The 27,608-nt window shown below is 38.1% G+C and overlaps 1 protein-coding gene across 1 annotated transcript in view; it reads left to right on the top strand.

Moving 5' to 3' along the window:
- The first annotated feature begins 4,785 nt into the window (after positions 1 to 4,785).
- Positions 4,786 to 27,608, top strand: part of chl1b (cell adhesion molecule L1-like b) — an 85,555-nt gene continuing 62,732 nt past the window's right edge. The window contains exon 1 of the mRNA XM_057337678.1: positions 4,786 to 5,057. The gene's annotated coding sequence lies outside the window, so the exon portion shown is untranslated. The remainder of the gene's footprint in view (positions 5,058 to 27,608) is intronic.

The raw sequence follows: 27,608 nt of genomic DNA, 5'->3' as shown, positions 1-27,608 counted from the left end.
ACTTTGCCCTAAAACAACCGTCTCTATTCGTACCTCCCTTTCCTAGCAAGCTTCGACTGAGATGTGGCTGAATCTCATCCTTCCCCCCTTGGAGAGAAAATCTATTATTGTGTTGTGGGCCACCAGTGGGATTTAGAGGCCAAACAGCAAAACTGTTGTGTTTTCTCATCTTTGAATTTCATCAGGGGACACGAGCAAAGATGTCAATGCAATGCCTGAGGTGCGATGTTGAATTTTTGATGAAGTGAGACCTCTTTTGAAGAAAAGCAACAGCATGTATTCACATCTAATCCCAGAGCGTTTATTTGCTGTGGCTACATTCATCTAACAATAAGTTCAGATGTATGAGATCAGAAGCATCTTGTTTTATCCAGATCAGATGCGGAGATGTGAGTGTCTCTGCGGCGTATCGGGGTAGGAAATGAAAGTCATTATTTGCATGAATACACTGTCAAAGTGTAGCAATCATCTTTGAGAAATGTAATTACGGTATGTTAAATTCTAGCAGAGATGCTGTGCAAACGTGCTCGCGTGAACGCTGAAGAAAAATTCTCTGCATTATACATTATAAAATAAGCCATATTTTCAAAGATATTTTGAATTGAACATTTCTACATGTTTTTAATCTCTATCCATACCCATCTTCATTTTCAACCCATTATTGTCTCATTACCATTTAATGATTCTGTGTAAGTATATAATTAAGTTCTTCAACACTATAGATCTCTCCAGGGTCCACGCATCTTTTGTCCACTATGGAATTGGAAAACATCTTTCCTGGTTTCTATCCACACATTTTAATTACAAGCTCACCATCAGTTGCTCTGGCTCAATGGTGAGATCGTCCAATAGGATTCGAGCTGACGCATTACACATATTCCAGTGACATTTGCTGGGGTTTCAGTGCGGGCAGGATTATAGGAAGCAGCATATGAAATCATGATAAAAGTATTATGTGGTTATTAAGAGAACCTCAAGTCAATAACCTGCCACATGAGCAGCATAATCAGGCTGTAATCAGATCGGCATGCTGGAGCAATATGACAGGTTTCAACAGGAAGATAATAAGATACTAGTGTTTTTTAATTGAAAGTTAACACTAATCTTAACATTCTGAACAAGAATATCCGAGGAAATTTATACCGATTATTTTGTATTTGATTTGTGTGATGGCTTTTTTTCAAAGATGCTCGTATTAAATAAAATAGTTACAAATCACAGTGATATGTTCACATTTTTTTTAAACGTTTTCCTCTTTGTGTCTAATGAACAAAATTAAATCCACCCAGGAAAATAAATGCTTTTACCTTCATGAATCAAAACTCCAATCTTATAAAAACGTGAAGGGTTGCACAACATACTAAAGGGAATAAGAAAAACAGACCACAAGTGTACTTAAAAGTGTTGTTAGGTTTCTAATGACAGATTAAACCAATAAAATAATAATTATGGTAAAATGCATAATTTGATTATCAAGATGAAGAGCTAATATATTTAATCGTAAGTTAACTCTTTCATGCATAGAGGTCATTACAGTGCACACTCAAACAGACATTGGAAAATCTCTTTGTAAAATTATAAAATGGTTATTTATGTATCAGAAAAAATTCACATCAAACGTATGATTTAAAATTACAGGCACAAAAGTTAAATTGTATCTTATGTGCAGTATTAATATTTACATTTATAATTGAAAAAATATGGTAACCTACTTAAAATAGTTATGCAAATATGGTATTTTGCCATTTGCACAAACATTCTTATTACATCCAATCTCCAGAGACAAATATGACATCTTCAGATTCCACAGTTTTCTTTATATCAGACGGAAATGCATAATCAGGGCTAACATACGGTCAGCAGACTGCGAACATGCTGCATATTTATTTCCACATCATTTATTCTCATTACATAGTACTCGGGATGTCAATGGAGGCATTGCTGCTCCATTGATAGACCACAGGATGAGTGTGAAAGAGAGAGAGAGAGAGAGAGAGAGAGAGAGAGAGAGAGGGTTGAGATAAAAGGTATTATTCTATTCCGGTTGGACTGCTGAACTCTGACACTTTTGAAAGTTTTCTATACTTATGCTAACCGAACAATGACTCTTCATTTCTTCTCTTTTTACTAGTAAACACAGAAACCTACACTAGACACCATATTAAGCTCACTTATTTTTTAATTTGTTAGGATAGACAATATATGTTTTAATGCTTATCAGAAGTTATATTTTTAAAAAATACATGCATTACATTCAAACTGTATGTAACAGCGTCAAGAAATTCCTGACACATTATGACTGAAAATGTGACAGGAGTTGCATAATTCCCAGCTAGAAATAAACCGAGTAAACATCAGATTTTCAAAAATTCTCCTAAAATGGTTGGCTCACTGAAAAATACAAATCCTGTCATCTTTTACTCCCTCGTGTTGTTCCAAATCCGTTTCTTTTTGCTAGGGAGCACAAAAGGACATTTTGAAACGTCTGTCAGTCCATAAATTCAATTCCAAAAAAGTCACACGGGTTTGGAACAATGAGAAAATAACAGCAGTGTTTTATTTCAGTGAGCTGTTCCTTTAACACTGACATAAAACCTCAAACATCAACAATTGTTCTCAGTATGAACAAAACCCGGCTTATGAAGTTCACCTTACACACACCCAGTGTATCAACAGTGATTTTCACATTGCAATTAAACCTGCGTAACACACACCCAAAATGAGATACTGTTACAGAACAGCACCAAGCTGAGCAGCACGCTAGACTACCCATAATTCAGTTCTACTCTCCTAACCTTTCAGTCATCACTCTGGTACTCATCGCTGTAGATTGGTGTAGTGCGAGCGCTCTTCCGGCCCCGGCAGTAGACACTTGTGACAGGTGTGCCCCCATCTGACAATAAATCAATTTGGATTTAAGAGACACCTACTGAGGAGCAGCGGGCCTCATAAAAAGATCCAATTACGTTCGTGTCTGGTGAATGCCATCTTGTAAGACTCTCAATTAGATTAGATTGGTCCAAATTAGATTAGTTTAGATTTTCGCTGGTCATTTGCTTCCTTTCAGAAGCACCGCTGCAATGAGACAGACACTCGTGTACCAGTTAGACAGGTAGACTTTTCCTTTGTGTGTTGGTCATAATAAACATTTCATACTAAATGGGTGTGAAATACTATGCGCTTTATGGCACTATGGTGAACATTATTTGTACACTTCAAACGAGTATATGTTGGATGAAGATATCTATATTTCAAATATGTATTTATATTTACATTTATTTATTTAGCAGACCATTTTCAACTTTTTTATATAATTGTATAAGGTAAAACTTAACAAACACCGTTTAGTGAAATGTTCAGATTAAAAGTCTTCTCAGGGTTTTTCCTGCATAGAGAAATTGGAGGCGGCCGCCTCCATCAAATGTCGTGCCGCCTCAGGCTCTCGCCAAAATTATGTTGCGAGTCTTCACAAGAAATGCTACGTGCATTTAACAGACTGTCATTTGTAACTGCATTTGCGACATTAGGCCACAGTGGAGGCGCTGTTTCGTTATCAGCACACTGAGGCGCTAAAAAGAGTTGCAGAACAAGAGCTAGCTGTGTTTCACGGCTGTTTGTTTAGCATCAAAGTACGTTTAATTTCTTGAAATTTATTAAATTAACATGACGTACATCATTGTAATGTCTTTAGCTGTGCAGTTGGATCGTTGAATCAGCGTATACTGTACACAGCGAGTTCGCCAGTATGAACGCACATTGCGTTCCGAACGACTCGCACACGAATGACTCATTTGAACCGATTCATTTAAACTATTGAACTTTTCAGTCACTAGCGAATATAAGAGATCCTTGAATCATTTAAAGTGAACCACAGAGAATGCAAGATGTGAATGAGCTTTGCTCATTTAGACAGACTGGTTAATTGAGTTGGCTATTGTGGGCTGAAAAGTTAGTTGAAATGATAAAAAGCTTTATTTGATTAAAAAAACAGTTCTGTTTTGTTGAATAAAAGTAATGTTTTATATAACTTAATAATTGTAATTTTTATCTAATTTTATTAGAACTTTTAATATGTCAAACTCAAAGTCACTTTGGTTAAGCCACTTAAAGGTACGGTAGGCCTAACGTTACGTGTGTGTGTGTACAAGATCAGGATGGCACCACCTCTGCCTCATTTTGAGTCAGGAAAAACCACTTTTTTGCTGCTTTGATATATAATGCAATAAAACCTGTGCATTTTAGCGTGACCTAAATGAAAAGTTCACCCACAAATCACAAAAGAAGATATTTTGAGAAATGTCTTCGTGATTTTGTGTTCAGACAAAGGAAGTGTTGTTTGGTTACCAGCGTTCTTCGAAATATCTTCTTTTGAGGTTCTACAGACGAAAGTAAGTCTAGTTTTAAATGACATGAGGGTGAGTGAATGATAAAATAATTTTTATTTTGGGGGAACTGTCCCTTTAAGTGTCCAAAGACATGTAAAATGTTAGGGCTCTCCCAGACTTTCCCTTAGAGGTACTGCCAATTTTGCTGCTGTCTAAGGTGCTGAAAACTCAACAGGGGACAAATTCCCAAGGAAGGATTTCTCCTCTTTTTTTAAAAAATATTTTTTACGTACTTTAAAATATATTGTAGGCTACTCATAAAACACACCTTAAATGAAATCCATTAAACACAAACGTGAGAAAAGACAGCATTAAAGTAACAGTGGCCACACATTTTTCGCCTACGAACACGCACTTCTGAGAACGCCATAGTCCTATCAATTGGCATATTGTGACTAGTGACTGTCATCGCGGTTGGGGGCGTGTTAACCCCGCTCACATTGTAGCGAAGTTACGGAGCCTTTTCTCGGTTGCCATGGAATTCTAAACGCTATTGACACCGTTCACGGCTCTTTCACGAAAGGCATTGCTAAGAGAAACCCGCAACTGTGAAGGAAAAGCATCATCGCGCGAAACACTGTGATGTCAGTTCGCACACCCGCTGACTAACAGCTCGCGCTCTGCACCTCGAGGACGAAATCACTACTCTACCGCGACAAACTACTCAGAAAGGTAGGATATTCTTTTTATTTTGCGGCTGAAAGGGGTTTTATTGTCGATATGGTATTAGAGAAGCAGATTTTAACACTTCGTTAGCCTCTTACGCGGTGAGCAAGAGTTGTAGTAAAGCATTGTGTGATTTTGCGCAGCTGACAGGTGAAATTAAAGCCGCTTAATGGGGTCCTGCTGCGTTATGAAATCGTGCTGTTTGTCTTTTTAATAACCACAACGTGTTTTTTACGGCTTTTAAGGTGTTTAGATAATAAAACCTGATTGAGGAACTGTGTTTGATACTGTGTTTACTGGAAATTTATAGTCAGACGTGCATGATGTGTGTATAAAGATCGATTGATGTGGTCATCCCTGCCTTTCCGAAGGGAACTAACCACAGTTTTGGTTTTTATCTGTAGTAAAATCAGAATTACCATAAATTAACCATGTTTTACTACAGCAACCATAGTTTAAACGTTATATTTGCAGTAAAAATAGTTTATCCGTGATGTTTGTACACTCTTAAAAATAAAGGTGCTTAAAAGGTTCTTCAAAGCGACGCCATAGAAGAACCATTTTTGGTTCCACAAAGAACCATTTAGTCAAATGTTCTTTAAAGAAGCATCTCTTTCTTATCTTTTTTTTTCTCATCCTTTTGTGAGACAGAAAGGTTCTTTGGATGTAAAAGGTTCCTTATGGAACCATGTAGACAAAAAAGGTTCTTCTATGGCATCGTGAAGCACCTTTATTTTTTAAGAGTGTACTGTAGTACATTGTATTGTATGTGGCCGTATTTTAATAGTCTTGTACAGAAGCTTTTAAATCACAGTTCAAAGCACGTAATAGTGTTAGTGGCATTTCTTTTATAAGAGGATTTGATGGTGTATAGTTTAATCTTTGAATGTAAAATTCATTTGAAGTTCTTTCTATTGAACTATATGTGGTGCATTCACGCAGTGACTCTTTCAGGCATTTGTATGCAGTAGTACTATAGGTATATTGTGCTCTCCTTGAAAAGCACGCCCTTGGGTAGCCCTTGACATCATTACCACCAGCATCACTCTTGGATTGTTTGACTAGCTGTCGTATTCACGTCTAAACGCAGGCTGTACAGTCAAATTAGAAGCAAAGGGGTTTCAGAGCCTGGTGCCAGATGAGAATCTTTGTTTCAGATCCATAAAGAACTGTATTTTGGGTTCTTTAAAACACATATGTACTTGAAACCTAAATGCTGATCAGAAAAACCTATTCCAAAAAAAACCTCTTGGTTATTTTCAACCCAGCGTCGTGTCAAAAAGGGACAAATTGTAAATGAATCCATGCTGGATTGTTTCAACCCAAATTTCGGGGTTGTTTTAACACATTGTTGGATCAAATATAAATAATTTGCTGGGTTAATTTAACCTTTTTGACCCAGCTTGGGTTAAAAATAAGCCAGCATTTTTTTAGTGTAGAATGTCAACACAATGTTTACAGTCAACATAAGAACCATAAACATCGATTCTCAAACCTGGTTATCCTTTAGAGATGTAGGAGGGCTGGAGGCTATCCCAGCATCTTGGGCAGGGTACACCTTGGATAGATGACCAGTCCCTGGCACAGAGTGCTATCAAAGACACACACATTCACGCTCACACTAACAGACCCAGGGGCACTTGGGTCTGTCTTTTGACTGTGGCGAAAACAGAGTGAACCATGAACAGCAAAAGTGTTTTCTTGATGTATAAAAACAGTTTAGCCTCTGGGAACTCAAGCAGACCAATGTAAATATTGATTGGATGCCCCCTGATTGTGATGTGATTATCAAGCCTTTCCTCCAATTATGAAAATCTGATTCTTTCGAAATCTGTGTCACGACAGCAAGATACATTACTCTACTGTAATGCAAACGATTAAAGTCGCATTAGAAACAGAAGGCAGCCTCCTGCGCTCGGAGACTTTCAACTGAATTTGGTCAGATGGATTAGCACCATGATTGGTTTTCCCTGGTCCATGGGAAATAGAGTGGGGAACGTAGATAAGAAATGATGCCCCTTCACTTAACATAGGCACAGCTTTCTGCTAATGAGTGGCATAGGATTTAATATTGTGCTCATCTAAGCTTATGTACACACTGTAGATCGCTGCTTTTGTATCTAATACCCCACTTTTAGGAACACAAAAGCTTTACTTCTTTGTTTCACATTCAAATATTGTTTGTGTGTAGATTTATATTACTTCCAGGTTTGTTATGATCCCATTATGCAACAGTTAACCCGATGAAGACAGGTGGGTAATTATAGTTGGGCTCTGAAATCTGAAACAAAATATCTTGACTACAAATACATAATTTGAAAGCTCAAAGACTCCGTATGTAATATCTAAAATTGATTTGATGATAGCAAACGTACATCACATTATATTACCTTTCTAAAAGACTTTCTCGAAGTCTAATGGACGTGGTCAACCGCTCAAGCTGCTTACACATTTTCTACTGAGATTTGTTCCTGTAGCTCACTAAGAGCATTGCATTAGCAGCGCACACTGATAAAATTTATATCTTGAATGCACTGTAAGTTGCTTTGGATAAAAGCATCTGCCAAATGAATAAATTACAGTTACTGTAGTATATACTCCCAGCAAATCATAAGTGAGATATTTTCAAAATGATGCATTTTGCAAAATGCACTTCGTTTTACAGTAATTCGGTAGTAAAGTTCTTGACAAAAAATGAGATGCCCACATCAAATCAAACTGGAGTGAAAACACAGGTAACATTTTACAATAAGGTTGCATTTGTTAAAATTAGTTAACTGCCTTAGTTATCATGTCTGACAATGCACAGATGTACTTTTACAACATTTTTTTTTATCTTAATGTTCATTTCAACATTACTTGTACGTTTAAAATCAAATTGAAATGAAATTAACTTAAAGAACTGTAATGTTAGTTCATGTTACAAAATGCATTAACAAATGGGACCTTATTGAAACAATTATTATTCATTTTTATCCCATGACAAACTCTGTGGATGTTCAAATATGTTTTCCTCCATGGCATCAGAAGCCATTTATTTGCCAAGTTCTGCCAATTGAGGCCACTGGTGCCTTGTGGGAAAACTAGGGCACATTCCTCACACCCTACACCCACAAATAGAACACTGTAATTGGACAATGTACAGTAGCTATGATGAAAGATATCCCCCGTCCAGCAGATGCCTACCACCCAATACTTCATATTTTGTATGCATAGTCTACTGTTTGTGAGGCTTCGCTTTATTAGTGGTGCTCTCATCTATTTTATCTTGCCTTATCTTATTCATGATACACCTTATATCAAGATATATATCTATTCAAAGGTTACAAAAACAATTTGAGATTCATTTTATGTGAAAGATAACCTTCGAGCGCAGTGCAGGTTAACTGATTTTCACTGCGGACCCTGTCATCGCCAGTAAAGATGAAATCCACAGCATTGCCTCTCATCTCCATGTGTGATGGCACATTTACTCAGACATACAAATTCAATTGAGAAACACCTGCGCCTCAAGCTAAAAAATATGCTGCCTCGCTCTTTTCATTTTCATGCTTAATGCAGGCCGGCAAAGTTTTCTAAAGCAGACGACGCTATATAAATAAATAAATGAGGGCGGCATGCTTGAAAAGAACTAGATGTGAAATTGTGTGAGAGAATTTGAGAGGCATGCAGGGAAAGTTATTTCTAAGATGTGGCATTTTGCAAACTATGCAAACTGCACTTGGTTTGGTAGTCATCGGTTCTTGACAAAAAATATTCAACACTGTTACAAAGTCAGAAAGTATTTAAGTTAAACATACACAGTATTAAAGAAACAGCGCACCCAAAAATGAAAATACTGTCATTATTTATTTGCCAAAAGAATGTTTCCCATACAACATAAACATAGCGAATTTAGATATTTAGGTGACCTGTCTCTTTACTGATTTTGACATTGCTAACGGTTGTTTACTGGTACATGAAATTACAACACAAGCTTCTGTTCTCCATTGCTCACATCAGCAGCACCTATTGTACCGAGCCCCTGTTTTTTTCATGTGCTTAAACCCTATATCTTTTCTTTTGATGAGATTACCTTATGATCATTTCTATTGAATTTGTTTATGTGCAGGAGAGAGCAATACGTGTGTGGTTAGCTGTGAATCCGGTGAATTCTGTCTGTTCAGTTTTGGGGGAGGGTACCGTAGTAAAGGCTAGCTGTGGTGATTAAAGTGATGGAGATTCACCGCCATACCTTATTTAACAAGCTCGGTTATCATCAGGGTTACTCGGTCACCGTCATCAGTACCAGAAGGAAAATGAATATGCTGATAGGTAATTCCGAAGGACAGATTTGAGAAAAAGGTCAGTGTTCAGACATGTTCAGGGCACCTTTATCCATCTTGTCCCAGGAGGCATTACAGGTGTAGTAGAATGCCAGGATGGTGTACAGGTTGCAAAATCCCAAGGTAGAGAAAAAGCACAGTTTTCTATATTGTTACACATTTAATCATTCAGTGTGTATTTTTTTAGTATTGTGAATTATTAGATATTAGACACTAATTATTAGGAGTTAACAGTACTTTGTCATTTTGAGAAAGTCAAGTATTTTTTTTAGAAAAGTCATTCAATAAATTCTAAAAAGCTAAACCTGCAATCTTTAAAGGGATAATTTACCCCAAAACAAAAAAAGATTCCATTTACGTACCCTCTTGTCATTTCAAACCTGTATGACTTTCTTTCTTCTGCAGAACACAAAAGAATATATTTTGAAGAATGTTGGTAACCAAACAACGGTTGTACCCACTTCTCGTGTATAAATCAGTTCAAGTCAAATGGAAACCGCCATTGTCCGGCTACCAACATTCTTCAAAATATCTTCTTTTGTGTTCTGCAGAAGAAAGAAAGTTAACTGATTTGAAATGACAAGCACGTGAGTTAATGATTAATGACAGAATTTTCATTTTTGGGTGAACTGTCCCTTTAACTTTATCTCTTTATCGCCATCCCTGTTTGATACATCATATTGCAGTTTTTTTAGCGTACCAAAGAATTGTGAACATGTTTCATGTTGGCTTGAACAATTCAATACTATAAACACCATGTGAATACACCTTTGGATTCCTTGACTATAACTGGTAACATATAATTTGTATCAGATTTGTAGACAGATTTGCCTGATTTTTCCCCCCCCAAAAAATTAAACAAGGATATTACACTATTAATGAAATACGTTATCACATTAGTTCTGTTATTACGAACCTGAAAGATCAGCAACTTTTTCAAATAAAACACCATTTTGCACAGACTGCGAGGCAAAACCACACCAGCAGCTAAATTTTCCACAGCCCACCCATCCCCCAGTGCTCTTGTGGTCATAGTTTGATTAATGGTGCTATCTCTTTCACAAATCTCCACTTCCGCCAATACACACTTTAAATCTTATTCATGAGAAAGAACATATCAGTTAAACAACAGGAGATGAGGCTCTGAACTTTCACGGCGTATCTTGTGTCGCATAGCATGGTGCCGCATTAAAAAACCATGCAAGTCTATGTCTCGTATTATTGCCGTGAAATACGGCATGCTTTCGATATCTCCCATATAATGTTTCCTGTGATGTAGATGTGAATGCGAAGCATGCGACACTGACGGAATTTATACGAGCCATTATTCAAATCAGCTATACCTAAACTACGACGTGAACAAATTATATAAATAAAGACAAAAAAAATGATAAATGGGGGTTGCCCGCTTATGGAATAACAACCACTTTGTCCCTGGGGTTCTCATAAAGAGGGATGTGTTTTCGGGGTATAAGCTACCCTGGAAGAGAACGCCAGAGATGCAGTGTAGGGAAAGAAAGGATGCTGAGAAGAAAGGATGAAGAAGGATAGATGTGACAGCCATGCGGACCTAAAAGTTCATGGCAGTGAAAAGGCTCATTGTGTCCAGGGACGTGATATGAAACATGCAGGGGTCTGCTTTTGGTCTGTCTCTCGCTCTGTGTAAACAAGGATGTACCAGTCACAGGACCAGTATAATACCTTTAATAAAGAAACATTGTCTTTTCTCCTTCACGATAAACTTAAAGGGATAGCGCATTTAAAAATGAAGGCATTATTTAAACAGCCTTGTGTCATACCGTAAGAGTGCGTGTGAAAGATGTGAAGAATGTAACCAATTTTTTCCTTTAATGAAAGTGGATGGGGACTAGGCACTGTCAAGATGCAAAAGCAATATAGAAGTAGTTATATGACTCAAATTACGATATACAAGTCTTCAAAAGCAATTATGGTTTTAATGTCAAGAACATACAGAAATATACGTAATTGTTTTTTTTTTAAAAAACCATTCACTATTATTGCATGTTCAAAAAGCAGTTTGGACATTATGCTGTAAACATTTCTCTGGTTTCTTCATATGTAAGAAGATCAAACAGGTTATATGAAAAGCACTTGAAAAAGCGTGAGTAAATACAGAAAGAAACAGTTCATCCGTTAATGAATATTCTCTAAGTAGGACTGTTAAAAAACACCCTAAACCAACTCAACCAAGTTAAATAATTTCCACAAAGTCACGTGGGCCATAAACTTGCTTTATTGTCTGGGGTCAACCTTCATGCCTGAGCTAAGGACTTGAAGTTGTCTAGCATTACGTTGTAAATCACTCGCAACGGGCATGAACTCCATATGCAAGCACAAACAGCAACAAAGCCAGCAGGTGCGTGTGAATGAACCGACCGTTTCTACTTTCTCCGATGTTACGGTCCTTAACAAGCCACTCCGTATATCTGAGCCGTGACCCACGTCTATCAGAACAACAAAGCGAAAAACCTATAAATAACACTCCCGCTGGGACCCATTACATTGTAGGTGGTATAAGACGGCAGATACCACAGCTGATTAAGCCACATGAGTAAAGAAACGCTAAACTTGCCCTGCTAGTATATGTGCATGCTCGGCATGGGAAATGATGTTTACTGGTTGAGTGCGGTAAAACACCATTAGCCGGGCATCAGTGGGCTGATGAGCATTGATTAGAGAAGCAGTATGGGGGGGCAAAATAAATGGCAAGCGAAATTAACTTCAGCCCGTCAATCTCTCTCCACATGCAGTTAAGCCCTAATGTCACTATCCCACAGCAAGCTGCTTTTATGTAATTAGATTTTAGCTTTTGCATATGAAGTTTTACATGAATCTCAACATATAGATAAAGAATTTGACTAACATAAATACAATTTTCTAGTTAAATAATAATAATTTGATGCACGTGAAGCCATTCTCTCTTTCAGAGTTATGTTAGCGTTCACGTTGTAAATCTAGGTTGAGGAAGGATAAGACATCTTTGTGGCTGTCCTTGGCACTACGCTTGCCTAACTGTGCCCGGGGCCAAAAGCGTCGTAATACTCAAGATCCCAATGTTCACATCCTGCAGGAACGGCAACTGTTGTAAGAGAATTCTGCCAAAACTATAATTCAACGCTGTGTTCTGGGACCAAAACCTGTGCCGACCCTAGAGGACCCTTTAGCCTCATTACGCTTTCTTCTGACCATCCCTGAGAAATCTTTTAAATCTAACCTAGATTACAATTTGTTCCCTATTTTGCTGTTTATTTGGAGGTAACAGTTTTGATAAATGACATGCTGTCAGATGTATTAAAGGTTATTGGGTCACTGGGAAAAGGAAAGAAGGAAAGTAGGCTCTTGGGTTACTCCGGTAACAATGGGATGGAGAGTGTTGGTTGCTTTCATATTGTATATCCTCCGCAGTTACTGTACATTATTGCGAATGTCAGGACTCCTTTGAATAGCGTTGATTTATAAAGGAAAATGAAACATTATGCTACTGCATAAAAGGAAAATGAAACATTTTATCACCGTGGTTACAATAGGCTGAATGGAACATTATCACTGAATATTGCATCACCATATTAGCTATTTACAAGACACCTTATTGTAGTGACAAAATGCTGTAGATTAGCTGGATTAAAACAGACTCAACTCATGCAAGGTGTGTTTGCTTGTCTGACGCCGATGTCAGAGGCAACTAACTATAGATATTAGAATAAAAAACGATCAATTAACATTTTCTCTGTGTACTAGAAAACTACGGTCCTACTATACTGTAGATTTAATAATACAGACACATGCAAAATGAAATAAATGGGTAATTAGATATTTGCTTGCATGATTTGTTTGTAGAGTGGTTTGTGTAAACACATAGCACACACATCTGAATAGCACCTTGCATCATATTTCTTTATTCTTTTTAGGTTATATTTAGGAGACAAATCATGTACTACACTCATTCTTTCTAAACTGGCAAGATAAAGTACAGAATAAAAATGAAAGATTGAATTGGGTTTCATTGAGTGCCCTGTTCTTTACAGAATCTTAGACTTTATGAAAGCTACACATCTTAAAATGAACCCTAGTGCAGACGGGTCCTTTACTGCAATCCTGTGATACATCCCTATTTTCTTCAGAGGTTTATCTGTCTGCTTATTACTTGTGCCTAAACAGCTCTCTGCCGCCTTCCAATCATTATCTAGCTGGTTAAGTGAATGCGTCACCCTCAAAGCCCAAGCTCCACAGAGACCTGCTGTTGTTTGACTCACCTCAAATATGGCTGCCAAAGTGGCTTCACTTCTTTGTCAGTCATCGTACCGGATGACACAAATGAGATGCGAACAAAACAGTGTTGCACATCCTTTTCCAGCTAATGATTTCTGAGAAGAATGAGCGAGTTTGCTTTCAGCAGGGCTGAAAATGTCTGTCTTCCTCTATATGCTTCCGTGTCTACATTCACAGCGAGGCTTTGTGTCGGACTAAATGCGCATGACAGCATAACAATAATCGTTAGACGTTTTGTCAACATCATTTGCATATATTGTTCGGAGTGACAAACATTAATTTGACAACTATTGATATTTAAACTAAACTAGGCATTTGTAAGACAGTTTTCTTTAACGTTTAGAAAGCTTCCACAAATGCAAACCCGTTCCCGCATCGCTTAAGCTGTCATGTAGCGTACATCTCAAAAGATCCTCAAAGGTTATCTGAACCCTTCTCATTTAGAAATGTCATAGATCCAGAACTGTCAACAACCCAGCTGTAAATTGCACGATGCAGGTGTTTCTCCTACAATCGAAGGTCTCTTAAATGGGACCCTCACGGTGATATGGCACCGCGTCGTGATATGGCACAGCATCGTTCTCTAATTGGAGAACGATGCTGTCCATCATACAAATGGGGTCGAAAAACAAGAAAGACCTGCCTGCATTTTCACAGCCCATCAGCTATGATTGACACATTGAGCTCCGCAGTGCAAGCAAAGCCTCGAGCGGTTTGTATCTGATTCATTACATCCACTAACTGAATCTTTTAAGACTGCTGTGTTTGAAGTTGTTTTCGCTACTCTTTAATGTATTATTTTCCACTGACTGCAGCTAAGCCGGTTACTACGGGCAACCTGTGTCACCTGGGACCCTTGATAGAACTACCGAGTGTGAGGTTGCCTGTGGCGTAAATACACCGGTTTGCCATGCGTACTTGCACAACAGAAGCAGAGGAACGGTTTTTATCTGTGCAGAGTGTTTTCATTTGATGAGCACATTTTTGGGCCTATTCAACACCATTGATAAGGGCTGCATTTAAATTACAGAGCGTGTCTGTGAGCGGCCCACCCTCAAACCTTTTAACACACATACAGAGATGTAATTTTGAGCTGTTATCGAGCATTACAGATCCAGCCACCATGCAGCCACCAACTGAGGGAACGGAAAGGCAGACAGACAGACAGACAAACAAAGACAAAAATAGACAGAAGGACCAAGTCAGAGACAAACAGAAAGACAGGCAAAAAGACAAAAAGCAGATGGACAGAAATACTGATAGAAAGACTAAAATCAGAGACAGACAAATAAACAGACAAATAAAAGCAAGACATATACAAAGTAAAAAAGACAGAAACACAAAACTTCAAAAAAGACTAAACGTTAGAGACTGATTAATAGAATAGAAGAATAGAAAGGCAGGCAGGCAAAAAGACACAGAAAGAAAGAAAGGAAGGAAGGAAGGAAGGAAGGAAGGAAGGAAGAACAAACTGGATGTCAAGGAAAAACGAGATGGATACCCATACTCATGTTCATCTCTCGCTGCTGTTCCGTATCTAATGCCATTACCATCTCACAACGACACTATAAATAATGTCACTTTTGTTTGGAGGACGACAGAAACACAATCCCAATCTTATGACCCCTCTTTCACCTGCTGCATGAGAGGGTTCAGTGCCAGCTCATCCATTAAAACTCACATTCCACTAACTCATTTATGCCACCTTATAAAGGGCTCTTGGGCAAACTCTTCTCCATTCAGATCCAAGTGCTCAACATTCCTCTCACTTGACATGGACATCCTTTGCCAGACCAAAGCGCCCTTTCATTCCAATTGTGTCTTCAAACAGAAGCTACCCTGTTTTGGTCTTGTTAGTAGCCTTCTCAACCAGCCTAATTTGAAGTAGATGCACTTCTGTTTGCATTGCAACAAAAATAGCTTTTTAATATAGCAACTATTTTTCTAGTGCTTACATTCATTCATTTATTTATATTATTATTATTATTGTTATTTTTTTACATTTGGCAGATCCATAGTAATTTACAGTGCATCTAAGGGTCCAATGTGTTTTTTTTTTTGGAGGATCTATTGACAGAAATGCAATATAATATACATAACTATGTCATCTGAGGTGTATAAAGACCTAAGATAATGAAGCATTATGTTTTATTACCTTAGAATGAGCTATTTCTATCTACATACACCGCGGGTCCCCTTACATGGAATTCGCCGTGTTGTTTCTACAGTAGCAGTGGTCAAACTGCTCTACAGAGCGCGTTTCGTAAATACGTTATCGTACACTGCGACATCTTAGTCCTGTGTGTGCCACCGTAGTGCTTCGAAAATGAGGGGTGGAGTGAGCCGTTGGTTGCAATTTGCAACCTCACCACTAAACGCCGCTAAATTTCGTACCCTGTATGGGTGTTTCCTGGGACTCAAACCATCAGCTTTGCTTTGCATCTCAATGCTTTACCAACTGACTGCTAATCCATTTTATTTCCATAAGCTTTATCATACATTAGTTCTGATAACAAGTTTTTAAAAGTATAAAAACATACTACTAAACAATTTACCAATCATGTATGTGAAATTGTATTCATAAATAATTGATCAGTGTATTAATAATGTAGAATAAAAACGTCTCTATACTGTTAAATAATGCAATCAGCAATATATAGTTATTATATGGCTTATTGAAGTCAGAATGACCCTTTTAATCCTGACGGCAGTATAAATAATAAAAACGGTATCTGCACTGTTGTTGGACACTGCTGTGTGATTTACTGTTGCATTAGCAGTGGAGTCACGTCACAAAATTGCCGTTGCGCTTTGAAGTCTGAGTGATACACAGAGCTAAACCACACCTAGCAATACATGCCTAGAAGCACCTAGCATTTTATAATATACAGATTACCACCGTGACAACCTTGAGGTACCGTTATCACTCAACTCATTAGTACTGTGGTCTTCCTCATATTAACCTCCACTTCAGAAATGATCACAAACACACAGATTCACCCTCAAGCATCCTTTCTGTCCTAAATCTGCAGGGAATGAGGCATCACAATGGATTTCTCTCAAATCTACTTCGGTCCTGAACAAAGTAAAACGGAGCTGGTCAAGATATGATTTTTTCGTGTTTTTATTTAACGAACGGACGTACTTGTCCACTTGGTCTCGCTCCTGCCAATACCACGAGGGGGGATGATAACAGTTCGAAAAAGCTGCGTCTACCTGCCGTTATCAAAGGAAGACAGCTGGTGTGAGGAGATACGCTGGGAATTCATAAAGGTCCCGAGCCTGGCGAGATGATTGCTCTCTCCACAGCCTGCAATGAAACCCCTCCTCCCTTCTATCCCTTTCTATGGACATGTGGGTCTGGAAAGGAAATGGAATTTGAGAATGCAGCTGGCAAGATGCGGCGTGATTTTAAGAAAACAATAATGTCTTTAGAGAAACCAGTGAGAACAGATGGTGGGAACAAAACACCGGCACCTTTTCATTTTAGTTAAAAATGGCAAGCTATATTATCATTAATATCAAAATTCAATATGTGAGATGTCGTCAATGCCTCAGGTAATCGGTTAAACATTGAAAGAGTGAACGATTAACTGGCCTGATCAATTCTCTCGCTGAAAATGGGTGGAATACTCAATCATTTAAAGCACATTAGTCACTACAGGCATTCAATGGGTCTCACGTGGCCCAAAAACTAGATCACGATCAATACTAACTGAACAGTCACAGCGGGGCGAGAGATACAACGATGCACAATTTGCACACAGCGTCGCAGGAATGCGCCAACAAGCGGCTGTTTCTCTGCATGCTTGAAGCTGGAATTAAGACAGACAGCACAATCAGCAAACCTGCTAGCTATGAGTGGGGGATGCGATCCCTGGGCTACCACCGAGTTGAAACTCTGCAGCCATCATTATTATATCGTCACAATTTCACGCCGAAGGCCCAGAGACCGTAATGCATCCTTTCTGCAAACACTGCAGTTTCAACCGGCTCATTTGAGACCTACACACTACTGCGAATTATCGGCCAGTCGGATGCTCCGTCCTCTTAGCTCTCGGTGGTATCCAGGAATAACCACAAGAAGGATGCACGCCTATCCCAGAATCAGCCTTTGCTTCTCAACACCATCACCCGCCAGGAATCTTATAGGAGCTTTCATTTATCTTCATTTATGGTGCGGAGAGGGTTGGTTTTGTTTACCGTTCACAATATTAGGCGTTTGGATGAGGAGGAGGGGTGGCCAACGTAGTGTCAGTGTTTAAGCTGGGGGAAGGGAGAAACGCATGGCTTCGCGTTCCCCCAGACTCCTAATTACTCTACATTCTTCCATTCTCTTATAGTGACAACGGTTCAGAATTAAAGATCCTGGATGCCCACACACAGCATTAACATGGAGATGAAAAAACGCCATCTGCATTTATCATGCTGTCGACAATGCTATTGAAATTGGAGAGAGTCAATACAACAAGACGACGATACATATTAATGAACTCAAGAGTTATTTGCACATCTCGCTGACGTTGCTGTGTTGCTTCGCGCACTCTTGAAGACCTCACTTAGGCTTTTACTTGTTTTATTCGACGAAAACCCAAATTCTTCCCTCCCCCATTCAGTTGAATCCCTCGAAATCAATGAGAGTTTGATTTAGCACTTGGAGCTCCATGAGAAACCATAAGGGGGCCTTGTGCATCCACACTTAGCAATCCAATTGATCCTCGACCATAGTGCACAGGCCGTGTCAGATATCGAGAGGGTATTTTATGCACGCACAACCTATAAAACAAATTAAACTGTGCATGTTTGGATCTCTCACTTAGCATTTGAAGTATTGGAGAACCTCTCCACTTTGATTATAACATGGATTTCAGATAAGGGCCATTGTAGACTTGCACACATTTCTCGGGCTGTTTCCTGTCTCGGCTCATAACAGACCTCTTGTTCTTCACATCACTTCTTTTAGTCTGTTCTTTTAACTCAGACTAGAGGCATCCATTATGTTTAGCCCATGGCTGCTCATCGTCACTATCAATATATATTTTTAATCATCAAAAAGCTTTTCCATGCAGAACGAGGCATTCGCTTCCTTTGATTTGTGACCATTGGTTGTGTGTGATCTTATCATGGTTTCCCTCCATTGACGCCTCTGGCTTTTACCAACACAGGGACATGGCTCATTTGTCTCTGTCCTTTCTCAGTGCTGACTCTCATTTTTCATAGCATTCTCCTTTAGGATATACATTTGGATGGAAAAAGGTATGTATACAGTATATGTGATGCCATTGGTTGAGCATATGTTTCTAAGGATTGGAATGCTTAAAATCTATAGTGTTTATACTTTTTTAGGCAAATTAACATACGAGTGACTTCATTTCTGTGCATATTTAAGAAGTTGTTCAACCAAAAAAGGAAAATTCTCTGATAGTTTACTCAATCTGATACCATCCAAGACATATATGATTTTCTTTTCAGCTGAACACAAATGTAAAATTTTATATTAAAATGGCATCATGCTATGTTGTTATATTGTACTCAAAATGGTGCAGCTCCAAAAAGCACATCCATCATTAAAGTAATCCAAATGACTCCAGTGGGTTAATAAATGTCTTTTCAATATAAAAGATAGCTTAGTGAGAGAAAATGATTGATATTTTTCATTTATTTAACAAAACTGAAATGCAAACAAGCTGATCCAAGCCATAAATTAAAATATGACAGCACGTCGATAACTTGAAATCTCATTGGTTCTCATGTTTCTTCGCCATTTTGAGCATCATGTAAAAAGACAAGACATTTCGATGTAAAATTATTCATTAGCGTACAACTGAGAAAAGAAAGTCAAATCTCGGATGGTACGAGAATAAGTAAATTGTTTTAGTGAGCTGTTCCTTTAAGCTTTTTTCATCTTTTATCAAAAAATCACCCTTAACATGCAAATAGAAATGTACCACACTTGACCAAAACACTGTAACAGTCACGCAACTAAAGCCCACACTATGCTGTAAAAAGATGTCAGACGTCAAGGGAAAATCTTTCATTTCATACACCTGTCACGTGTGATGGGTGAACAGCTGGGATACAGAGATATTAAAACCTGAGTGCGGTATCCTCTAAAAAGAGTATTCCCTCCTATCCTATAAATGGCTCAGATTTGGCACAATAAATCTGCTAGACCTCTGTATCACTCTTTAATCTGCTTATCTAAAGGGCAGGGGGCCTACCCTGTCAACAGCAAAAGATGGACCATTACCTCATACGGATCATCTTCTCTTTCACGTTTTTGGATGAACGAATAACTAGTCTGCAGGCATTCCAGTCAATTTGATCTTTCCCACTAACCTCATTGTTGATCATGTGTTTTAGCAGAACACATCATGATGCAAGTCAAAGCACCCTCACACATATAAATGGATCCTTAATCGTTTATATCATCAACACTTACCAAATTCCAAAACAGATTTTGAAATTCCCATAATGTGGGAAATTACTCCAAACTTTTATAACTGGTAGACGGAATTAATAGTAACAATAAAGAGGTAACAGATCTAAAAAATCTTATTCATTAAGAAATGGTCTTGCACACATAAATCCAGGTAGTCACTTACTGTATGTGTATCTCCATACCAAGCGTTGTACATGCACTATAGTATATACTATATTAAATGGTTAACATTTCATTTAAATATCATTATTCTCTGACATATTATACACTTAGTGCAGCGTTTCTGATATAGTAGTTTTAATTTACCCATATGATAGTGAATAGTGCCACAGAACTGTTTGGTTACCAACATTCTTCAAAATATCTTTTACAAAAAAAGTTGTAAAAGTTCTAATATGATGATGTAAAATAAAAATTGAACTGGTTTGTGGAAGTGGACCGCTAGTTCATTCCCAAGAGTAGTGTAAAATCTTATACGTTATGTCTGGCAAGCAAAATTAAAGTCTTTAAAGTCATGAAAAGCGAATGAAAAGACAATATTGTTATGAAATACAAAATTGTGAATAATTTTTATATTTATATAGCATACAATACTTAACGTCAATATACTGTCATAAGAGGGTTCTGTTGTCATCTGTAATACATTTTCACAACTCTAAACTATGGTGAATATCAGTGAGTCATCTAAGAATTTCCGCTCATTTTCGGAAACAAATTCAAAAGTTTGGCATGTATTATGCATGAAACAGCATGGCAGATTCACAGAGCTGAACATTTAGAGTCTTGTCAGATAAAAGCTGTGAGCGATACAGGGTGTGACATACCCCTCGCCTGAGCAAACTGTCCTGCTGTTACACAGCATGGGTTTGTATCCCAGGTCAAAAGCAACCATGATTACAGCCAAAAGCAGTAGGACGAGTTGTGTGCCTTCTCTCTCAAACCTCCTAAAAGCCATTAAAAAACTACACTGTGGTGGGGCGTTTCTTTATCTGTTGTGAAAGTGGAGGATAATACTGAATTGTGGCATGTCAATTGGGGAGGATGGATATATTCATCAACATGGAAATGACATCACAAGTTGCCTTCTTCAGAGAGATGTTAAGTTGCATAGCTTGGTGTTCTCAAAACACTGTGTTTTATAGATTTATAGGTTAATAGTTAGATAACAGATATAATAATTTGTTGCAAAAGCCAAAAAGAAGCACTACAAAAGTGCCATATAAGTAGACTCAAATCGACTGTTATGCTATATTTTAACCTACCGAAGTCATAAAATAGCTCTGTGTGATAAACACACTGAGATTTAAGTCATTATTCACTCTGAAATTGAATTATTCATGCAAATCACCATGCAGCTCTCAGATCAAATATGCTGCCTATGCCGCAGGTTTGCCTGCACCATATTTAATTCGAGAGCTGCTGAAAGCTCTGAAGACTTACAATATAGTGCACAATCACATTGAACACAAGCTATGCAACTTAACATCTCTCTGAAGAAGGCAACGTGTGATGTCATTTCCATGTTGATGAATATAACCATCCTCCCCAATTGACATGCCACAATTCACTATTATCCTCCAATTTCACAACATTTTGGCAGCCTGTGGTCACAATAAACTTTACATAATATCTTACTTTACATAATGATAATAAATAAAAGAACAGCACACCACACACTTTTGGAAATGTGTGAGTAAATAAGACAGAATTTTCATTTTTGGATGAACTGTGACTTTAAAGGGATAGTTCACCCAAAAATGAAACTTCTGTTCCATTTAGGCTACTTACCCTCTTGTCATTTTAAACCTGTATGACTTTCTTTTTTTCTGCAGAACACAAAAGAAGATATTTTGAAGAATGTAGGTAACGGAACAACAGTGGTACCCATTCACTTCTATTGTGCAGACACAAAACCTATGGAAGTCAATGGGTACCGCCATTGTTTGGTTACCAACATTCTTCAGAATATCTTTTTTTGTGTTCTGCAGAAGAAAGAATTTCATACAGGTTTGAAATGACACGAGGGTGAGTAAATGATGAAAGAACCTTCATTTTTGGATTAACTGTACCTTTAAAACACTGTGGCAGACTTAGCAATAATTCTTTGTAACCTTATTACGAAACACATGGCTAACAACCCATTTCCACATCTTTCTGTACTAATGAGCACATTAACTGCCATTTAAGTGGAATCAAAAATACTGCCACCTCGTGAACCTCAGAGTTCTTTCTATGAGGAGCGAGATGAAAAGACCTGCCATTTGTATTCACATAAACGTCCAGGAAGTGTTTGTGCCTTTTCCCTCTCACGATTTTTCCCCCTATAATTTTAGGATAAAGCACCCGTTTCTAGGACACCTCAAGCCTGCTGCCAGAGAACGAAACTGACTGATGAACTAGCAGGGGAAAAGAGAGAAAAAATTATGGCGTCTGATTTACTGCCGGACTTTAAAAGCATCACAGAGTCAAACTTCCATGACATTTACTCAACTCATAATCCAAACTTGTGAATATGAGCAGAACAGAAGAATCTATAAACCTTCTTAGTCTTAAAAACAGTCTTTTACTGAGGCTCAGGAAGAACAAATACTTTCATTCAGCGCTTTCCAAAATGCAAATTCCCCTCGCTCTTAACAACTTTTCTTTTTTTTTATTGGGGTTCCCATGTCACAATATGGCCTCAGTGGGTTTTGCGTGTGGTGCCTCAGCCCTGGGGTAAACCTGAATGTGTTTGGAGGGCCAAAACAAGACAGTTGGTTTCCTGTGGTGGCGAAGGGTCGGCTGACATTCTTCACTTTGACACTGCCAAACTTTTATTTAAATTACAGTACATGTAAGTATTTTTTGCCGTTCTACAGAGGTACAGGGACTTTTGAATAGACACAGAAAGTCTTTACACAACAACAAACATACAGTGCAACCCGTGTACCTTCATTCACGAATGAATGACTCTTAATGTACATGCCAATCCTTTTAATAAATCTGTTAAAAATATTTTTTATTATTATTTTCAACAACAATACAGACTATACTCTATTATAGTGTTGAAGGTAGATTTTATGGGTTTTGTTGAAAATAAATGATACAAAAAATTATACAATATTTTGGAATACTTTTTGTTTTTCATCTTCAAATGCAAAAAAATGTCCATAAATTCAGGATTTCTTGTATTTCTGTCAGTAGTCACCTATTCTCTTTTAAAGGAACCATTACAAAATGCAAGGACCATCAACTACCTGTTGAAAGAGCTTAACCTCAGAAACCCTCTCTCCAGTTAATTGTCTCTTCTGCAAACGGTGTAGTGCCCTGCATGCTTGATGAGAACTTCACATTCAGTCATGAAATGAAAAGTTAAAGTAATTACGTGCTTATCTGGGACTCCTCGAACCAAGACTTCCTGCTCATTGGAATGCAGATGTTTGACTGAAGTTCAGCACGCTCAGATTCGCTCTTTCCCACCTCATTGAAATAAGCCGAGCAAGTTTCTATATAACTTCAGATTCCAAATGCTAAAGCGGAAATCTAATTTCCTACATTATAAATGGTTGGAACCTTAATATTAATCTTCAGCGCTTCAGTGGGATACATGTGTGACCTGCAGATGCCCTCAAGAGAGAACCTGACTAAATTATTTTGAAGTATGATGTACAGTATGGCGTGTGCATAACCACAATCATGTGCAGTAAAACCAGAATAGACTGACTAATTTTGTCAGCTGAACCCCTATGATTTTAATAATACAATTTCATTCAATAGTACCTACAATTGTCACATAGTAGCAGCATCATATACAAGAACACGTGCACTACCAATATAACCAGTTCTACAATAATTGTTCGACGCCATTGTGCTCTTACACTCCATTCATGTGAAATGGTTTGTCTGCGACAACAATAATGGAAATACATCACTGGCACACGGAGAGCACGTCTGCATGTCTTCTCCCTGTCACATTTCACCTGTCACACGCACATACAACAAAGCATGACAGACAATTTTAGAATATTAATACATAAATATTCTAGCGAGGTATTTTCCTTGGTTTTTTTCTTTACCCAAATGGCTTGTATTCAATGAAGTGAAGTGCTCAAAGCTTCTCTTTTAGCATACATAAATTTTAATGTGTGCCAACAAGGGACCTAACCTATTTTTTATTTTTATTTTTCCCATCTTACCACTTTCAATACTGTTTCACTCAAAATGGGATAAAACGTAAATCATTTTGGTTATTTCTAATGTTTGATGCAGTTAAGCTGGAAATGACCGGGTGTGACTGCTCACGCAAAATAAAGCGAACCGCGTTTTTAAAAAAAGTCTTAACTGAAGCAAACAGTTCACCTCACACAACTGTTGACTCTATTTGCTTCTCTAGACCAACGTGTTACTCATTCTTTGCAACATCTGTCCAGTACCTCTCCTTCTCATATTTATTTTGTATATTGCTTTCATCTTTGAAGGCTTTGTCGAGGGCATACAATGAGCAATAGAGAGGGCAGAATATCTGATTGCTCAGCTGTACCGTCCCAGTAGGTTACTGTAAAATCACATAGAGCCATTTTCAAAGTAATGCTTATTTATTACTTTCATTTTATGACAGCATAAAGGTAGGAGGAATTCTTCATTGGATTTAAAGTAATATTGCATGTATAATGGTCGGGGAAGTTATACAGTACCTTTTGAGCCCTGTAACTTTAAATTGTATTTATTTATACGTTTATTTGAATAGGGACAATACAATAGACATGATTCCAGTCAAAGACAAGAAAAAATGCAGTGCACATACAGATTATAGCTAGAATTTATTTGGATCTCCAGTCCCTAGAAAGGCTTTTTTTAAAAAAGAGAATCCAATATATTTGTAACAAATTTTAGAATCTTATTTAGAAGCTAATATAACAAATCAATCCAATACAAGCACGTACAAAGCAAACGCAAGCCCCATTTCTATGAATACTTCCAATCCTGGTGGCATAAAGGACTGGTAAAAGACCATTTAAAATGTAAATATGCGTACAGGTCTGGTTTATTTTGAACCAACGCTTGACCATCAATGTAAAAGACTTTAAATCATGTATAACTTTGATCTCGATTGGCAACATGTTCCAGAGTTGAGAACCCTTAACAGAAAAATGAATGGATACATAAATAAATGAATGATTATGCCTGTGCTGAAAATGAAAGTAACATCTATAAATGGATATTCAAGTTTTTAGCATTACCTTATGCTTTGATCAAGCTTAGACACTTAGATGACACATTTTGTAAATAATATAATTATTAACACAAAAATGGCAGTAAAAATAATCTGGTAAAAACCTAAACATAACAGAACATAACAGAACAGAACAGAACAGAACAGGTACTGGATGTGCTACTGGTCGGCAGTAACACATACAGTACCATCACACTGAACACGGGGACCCCCAAGGATGTGTGCTTAGCCCCCTCCTCTACACCCTGCTGACCGACGACTGCACACCGTCACACGACTCCAACCTCTTCATCAAGTCTGCGGACGACACGACTGTGGTGGGTCTTATTAGCAACAGAGATGAGACAAACTACAGGAGTGAGGTGAGCCACCTGGCCAGGTGGTGCAGTGACAACAATCTCTCTCTGAATGTGGAGAAGACGAAGGAGATTGTTGTTGACTTCAGGAGAGTACAAACTCAGCATGCTCCTCTGACCGTCAATGGTGCGACTGTAGCGAGAGTGACCAGCACCAAGTTCCTGGGGGTGCACATCACTGAGGATCTCTCCTGGACTAACAACATCACAGTACTGGCCAAGAAAGCACAGCAGCGTCTCTACATCCTCCGCAAACTGAGAAGAGCCAGAGCTCCAGCCCCCATCATGTGCACCTTCTACAGAGGCACCATCGAGAGCCTTCTGACTAGCTGCATCACTGTGTGGTATGGCGCCTGCAACGCGTCTTGCCGCAAGACCCTCCAACGTATAGTGAGAGCAGCTGAGAAGATCGTCGGTGTCTCTCCCCTCCAGGACATTTATGGAACCCGTCTCACCCGCAAAGCCCTCTGCATTGCAGGTGATCCCACCCACCCGACACAGAGCTTCTTCAGGCTGCTGCCATCAGGGAGGAGACTGCCGGAGTCTCCAGGCCAGGACCAGCAGACTAAAGGAGAGCTTCATCCACCAGGCAGTCAGGAAGCTAAACTCCCTCCCGACTTTGACTTTGAACTTTGAACCTTAACAACATAGAAATAAACAGGTAAATGTGTTACTGTTAATATTGTTATAACTTTATCTAAGGTAACAGGATGATTTGTATTTATTTGTTTTTGTGAAACAACCCAACTAAAACCATAAAAAAATCCAAATCCAAAGGTCATAAAATCCCTTGTCAATACTTACCAATGCTTGTCATGTTTCCTCACAAAAATGCCACTTTCTGGAAGATGATGTCATTAGGTACTTTGCTTTTGCTATTAAAAAAGATTACAAAACATAGTAAGTTCAATTAAGAACATTAAACAAATCTGATTCCAGATTAAAACAGTAACCTGAAGAAAGCATTATTTGTTTAAGACATTTTATAAGAACTCTCGAGCTATGTCTTAATACATTGACAGCTTTTCCTGTTTCTGGAATGACACTGTATCCATGACATGACAAAAAATAGAAACCTCTCAAATGAAAATTATGTAACATTTAACTCTCATTAAAATCTACAATAATATGATTTTCATCTTTAAATTGTGTAAGTTTAATATGTCACCCAATGTATTAAGATATCTCAAATGTTATAAATGATCTATAGCATGCTATCGATTACATCGGTAAGTGGCTTAGATTAGAACCAAGAATATTACTACACTCAAGAAAATTAGATTGCACCTCATATAATATCTGCTACTACTAATTTACTGCGACATTTTGACAAATGCCAGTTCTTTATTTTCGTAGGTTATTCTATCTTTCATTTCATGATCAAGTGAAATAGTAAATGAAAGTGTATGATCTTTGGCTTAGATTTCAATTTACCAATCTAGAATCTTGTTTGTCCAGATACAGACCTATCCCAAGGACACAATGTCCCCAAACCTCTAACACAAAGCCTCTTGAGAACAGCATTCATTAGCATCCATTCAGAGCCCATGCTAATTGCATCCGAGATGACCCGTCCATACTCTTTTGACCTTCTGACCAGTATCCATCGCACCCATTCAGTGCCCCTTAATTCAATCCACACTCACTTCAGCTGCGGAAGCTGACGTCACTACTCAACAAGAGCAATATATTTAGGCAACGCTATCAGACCATTAACATCTGTTCTCCAAATGATATTGCATTGGAGTGCTGGAGGTCTCCTGTTGCTGATGAATACAGGAGATTGGTTGAATTCGCAGAGATTTGGCACTGAGATATAGCCTTAAGCTAAGATGTGACGGAACATTTTGAAAGGATGCCAATGGAAGCTCCCCCATGTGATACTCTCCCCATTTTGTCGGGTATTTCATGAATTATACAGTAGGGTAATGT

The sequence above is a fragment of the Triplophysa rosa genome, linkage group LG7, assembly GCF_024868665.1.
Source record: "Triplophysa rosa linkage group LG7, Trosa_1v2, whole genome shotgun sequence".
Classification (NCBI taxonomy): domain Eukaryota; kingdom Metazoa; phylum Chordata; class Actinopteri; order Cypriniformes; family Nemacheilidae; genus Triplophysa; species Triplophysa rosa.
The sequence above is the reverse complement of the archived record's forward strand: the minus strand, read 5'-3'. Positions and strand labels throughout refer to the sequence as shown.